The 5,556-nt window shown below is 35.5% G+C and overlaps 1 pseudogene; it reads right to left on the bottom strand.

Moving 5' to 3' along the window:
* Positions 1-1,305: 1,305 nt before the first annotated feature.
* Positions 1,306-4,872, bottom strand: LOC137744217 (receptor-like protein EIX2; annotated as a pseudogene).
* Positions 4,873-5,556: the final 684 nt, after the last annotated feature.

The raw sequence follows: 5,556 nt of genomic DNA, 5'->3' as shown, positions 1-5,556 counted from the left end.
GAAATGCTATAATAGGACGTTCTTAAAAGTGTGACTCTCTATAGACTATGTCATCTCTCATGTTCTCAATACAAAATTGTATAATGTTGATACAAGAATTGTCGTTAAACTGTAAAATGACAAAAATTTTATAAAAAATCTCACTTTTAAAAAGATTTCCTTAGCATTTCTCTTAGTTTATATATACGAACCATAAGTCAAACCCTAGATTTTTTTCAATTCTTTTTTTTCTCAAACAATCTAAACCCTAGATGGGTGATTGGTATTGCCTTTTCTGTTATTCAATGAGGTCCATTACTTAGCCGAAAAGAACAAGGCCCATTGATTCAAAGAATTTGAGGAGACATTTGTCTCCACTCTATGAGTAGGTATGTTTGGATTAATTAGGCATTCAAGTTCTTTCGAATTCCGAATTCTAGACCTAGCTCTCCCTTACTTGAAAGGTAATATTAGGGAGTTAAAATTTGTAGAAAAAATTTGCAAATTTAGTATACAAATTTTGAAACCCTTACTTGAATGCTTGAATGACATAATTTCTCGATAAAGAAATTCGATTGATGAGATTAAATAAGAAACTTATGAAATCAATGAGATCAATAATTAAGTGAATATATTTCTCTTAGAATGTATTTATTTGACTCGTTATCTTATGTAAATATGTAGTGGAAGTGGATGTTGTTTGGATTGAGGGTATAAACAGAGATATTAGGTTATTATTGGTGGTTAACTGATTGCGTTTTTACCAGCTTGGATGAGATCTTGGAGGCATCTTCGTATACTTGCTTGGAATACTGTAGTTTTGAATCTGATGCGTTCTGAGTAATGTGTCACTCGTGTATGCTTTATATATAGTTAGCTGAGATCACAGTCAACAACTTGTAACCCAAGGGGCTCCATGCACCTATATACTTAAATGTTGCCTTTGTTTCGTTTACCCTTCTTATATTATTTAATTAGGCCCATTGAATATTCATTATCGAGAAGGCGATGGAGGTGGACTACCGCTGGCCGAGTTCAACGACATTCAAGTGTAAAAGAGAAGAATATATACATGTGATCACCTACTTTATGAACAAAGTGTTATTTTGTTAATTGCAACATTAAATAGATACCGTTACATATATAATTTGTACTATGGGATTGATAAGTACAAACTAGATATAATTCTTGTATTAAATGGATAGTCATTACATAATTGTTTGTGGGAACATTTATTGAAAGATATAATTCTTTTATTTAATACATAAGTTGCAAGTACAAAAGCACACAGTAGAAGGGGAAAAACATCACATTATGTATCAAATTTCAAGATAAAAACCTTTTGAAACTAGTCACTTTCAATGTAATTACTAGTGCTATCTTATCTTTGATGTCATCAAAGAATTGGAAATAGGCATACCTCCACGATGTCTTTAAGATCAATGTGCCACAGACGCCTCAAAAACCTATGATAAAGCCAAGTACCACGCTAACATAGAACTACAACGTATCATTTCCTTCTTCATTCTTGTCCTTTGCATCTTTCACAGTAGAAGTGTCATCTTTAGGGCACTTAGTTGAGAGAGGAATGCCACATAGCCATGGATTGCCTATATAAATGGACGAAACGTTGAGCGTTTGAAGTTGGTTACCAGAAGGAATTCTTCCGAAGAAGATATTGTAAGATAAGTCCAAGTGGGCCAAAAAGGTTAAAGATGACAAGCTTTGAGGAATCTATCCCAAAAGGTGGTTGTATGAGAGATCAAGAGTTTTGAGCCAATGCAAGTTTCCGACCTTGGAGGGGATCTTTCCACTCAATTGATTCATGGACAAATTCAAGGTGCCCAATAAAATGAGGTTGCTTATTTCTTCAGGGATTTCGCCTTGTAAATTATTTGATGAAAGATCAATGATCTTTACAAGATATAGAGTTGTGTTGTACACAAGTTCTTCTCCTTTAAGTGTTAGTTGGGCATGCTCAAATATATTATCAGAATGCTTAAAGCTATTATAAGCATATCCACCATAATTGTGAACGTAAATTTTCGCCTTCTCCTTCTTTGACAAAATTGCACCTACAAAACAATCAACACCTTTGGTCAATGTCAAGAGCCTTACGCGCCCACGATGAATGTGGGGGGGCTTTGGTCGAAGAATCTCCGATGCCAAAGTTAGAATTTAGAGAGAAAAGTGTTTGGAGAGTTGGGAGTTTTACAAGAGTGTGTCACCTAGCTTTTTAGAGAAAATGGGGTCCAATTTATAGAGCATGGCCTGCCTTCCTTGGGAGAGAGAGTGGCCAGCCTTTGGGTGTTTTTTGGGGTGTAATGGGTGAGTTATTTGGCAATTAATGGATTAATTAGGTAATAAATCCATTAATTGACCAATTAACTCAATGTGTATGGAATGTTTTGAAAGTTATGGAGTCAATACCTTTTAGGGAATATAAGATGAGGATTGATGAAATAATTTTGAGTTTGTTACCTATTTTGGGCACTTTTGGCTTGATTGAAGAATGATTGTCCACTGCTTGCGCGTAGGAAATCCGATGTGCCTCGAGGGTAATTTTATCCTTTTAACCAAAAATCCACGTGTCACCTTGTGATTATTTTTGGCTCCACAATAATCATCATTGACGAGAGAAGTTAAGTTATCCAAACACATTGGAATAGTACCTGAAATGCTATTGTTACTAAGGTCAAGGATGTGAAGGCCATCAAGATTGCACAATTGTTGGGAAATATGTCCACTAAAATAGTTAGATCGTAATCGTAGCATAGACAACATGGGTACATTTGACCTTCCAATCCATAGAGGCATTTTCCCAGATAACTTGTTGTCTCCAAGATAAATACTTCTCAAATTTGAACAATTTTGCAAAGCATCACGAATTTCACCGCCAAAATTGTTGTTGTTGAGCTTTAATATTTCCAGGGAACTTAGTACCCCCAATGAAGTGGGAATCTTACCGGACATATTTTTTTGACCAACATCTAAAAACACCATATTGCTCTCCATATTCCATGCATCAGGGAGTTCTCCAGAAAACTGATTACTCCTTAGAGACAGGATTTGCAACTTATGGATGTTACAAATAGAGGGAGGAATAGTGCCATTCAAATGATTCTCATCGAGTAACAATTCTTGCAATATGGGCATCATTAGTTCAATATTTGAGTGGATTGGACCGGAAAAGAAATTGCTTTCTAGAAAAAGGGAATCGACATTAGGGAAACACCAAAGTGGGAGTGGGCCTTCCAACTGATTATGACTCAAATCAATAAACGTTAAATTTGGAAATTTCAAATGGTATGGAAAGTTTCCACGAAATCGGTTGTAAGACAAGTCTAGGTGGGTGAGTTGGGAAGATATTTTCAACAACCATTCCTCTGGTATAAAATCCGAGATTCCATTACCACGAAGGAAAACATCAGATATTTCAGTTTGAGTTTGAAGCCATACCCAAGAACCAGGTTTTAACCCACAATTTATGATTTGAATTGTGTGGAGCTTGAAAGGAGGAACCGAATGATAAGCCACGTTGAAAATGAGGGACATGGATCGGTTTATTCTTCCTACTCCAAAATCTTGTAATTTAGTGAGATTTATGAAATGGGCTTCCGTTAGAATGCCTTCCCATGAATTAGCAAATAGAAATAGGGAAACTAGCTCATAGAGTTGTCCAATACTTTCTGGAATTGAGCCGTTCATCTTATTATAACTGAGGTCTAGTGTTCTCAAGTACGATAAGTTTCCGATGGAATCTGGAATTGTGCCCCACAAATTGTTTTCTTTAAGGTTGAGATTCTGCAAACTTTTGAACATTCCTAAAAACACCGGCAATTGGCTTCCAAGCTCGCAATTAGACAAATCTAGTGACTCTAATGTATTACTTGAACAATTTGAGAAACTCCTCCAAAACTCTCCAATCCCCCCATCAAATTTGTTCCCTGAAAGACCTGAGACCTTTAGCTTGCATAAATTTCCACTCACTTTAGGAATTTGACCTTGTAAGCCTGTATAAGATAAATCAAGGTTTTCCAGAGATTTGAAGTTTGAAAATCCACTTGGAAAATGATCGCTGACATCATTCCAGGATAGATCAAGTGTTGTGAGGCTGGTAAGATTAAAAACCCAACGGGGAAATGAAGAACTTTTAATACCATTATTCGACATATCAAGGATCAAAAGTGATGTCAAGTTAATCCTCTGCAGTGAGAGTGGATTGCTTTCAATTTGGCACGAAGATAAATGTAACTCTAAGGAAGCATGTTAATATCATATGCCCAACTGACTCCTGTGCTGCTAAGATCAACGCCATTGAGAAACCCAATTCAAATTTTTTGGAAGATAAGTCTTGATTTGACTCGAGATCAAGAAAATTTAGGCTTGACAGGTTACCAAGACAGGGGGGAATCTCTCCTCCAAAATACGCAAAGGAGAGAGTGAGATATTGCATACTTTTAAGCTCCCCAATGAACTTAGGAATTTGATTGCTATCAAACCAATTCTGGCTCAAGTCCAGGTAATTTAAATGTTTCAAGCTCAATAGAGAAGCATTTATCTTACCTCGCAAAGAATCATTTATCCACCCTTCATCATTCCGGTGGTCCATCTTCACGACATGACCAGTGCTGTTGTTGCATGAAATGCCTTCCCATTGACTACAATCATGACCATCCAAGACGAAAGCCTACCAGAATGATCAACAAGATGTTGTTTAAAGACGAGAAGTGCTTGTCTTTCTTCTTCAGTGTATGAATTTCTTTTCACACTGCTTGAAATTTCATCACCAGCCAAACAGGAACGGAGTCTAGTAGTACTGTGCATGCAGAAAGAGACCAAAAGCAAAAGAAGCAAATAGTGAGCAATACTGAGATGACAATAGCCATCCATTATTGCTGGAGAGGGCAAAATACGTATGGGTTTGGGTAACTGCCGTTACCTGTTCATTTAAAATTCACGGTTACGATTATGGGTGTTTAGACAAACAAACGGTTATGGGTATAACCGTTTAACCGTGAAATTTAAATGGACGGTTATGAGTATTACTCACGATTATAACATGTATCTATCGGTTATGGGTATTACCCGCTGTTATAATGGGAATCCATTTACCCATTTAATTTAATATATGTAAAATTAAAAAAAAAAACAAAATTAAAAACCCTAAATTTTCAATCTCTCCATCAAACTCAGAGTCTCAAACGTCATGTCCCTGCTCATCTTTCCCTCCATTTAATTTAAGGGGCTTTTAGATCTAGGTTCAAAAACATAGATGGTTTTTAGGAGTGAGTCCAATTATCTAATTACATGTTTTTATTTCTTTTATACTCATTTTATATTTTTTTAAATATTAAAAATCAATTAAAATCTTCTAATATTATGGATTTTCCAACTCCAAAAAAATCTAATTAATATCTTTCAACAAAAAAAAAAAAAAACTAATATACTAACATAAATTATCTACAAAACATTGTACCTTAACTCAAGTAACAAATATATGAATATATATTATACCAGTAAGCGAGATATGAAACCTAACTAAAAGGTAGGAAAAAACATAATATACCTACAAGC

The sequence above is a fragment of the Pyrus communis genome, chromosome 9 (genome assembly GCF_963583255.1).
Source record: "Pyrus communis chromosome 9, drPyrComm1.1, whole genome shotgun sequence".
Classification (NCBI taxonomy): domain Eukaryota; kingdom Viridiplantae; phylum Streptophyta; class Magnoliopsida; order Rosales; family Rosaceae; genus Pyrus; species Pyrus communis.
The sequence above is the reverse complement of the archived record's forward strand: the minus strand, read 5'-3'. Positions and strand labels throughout refer to the sequence as shown.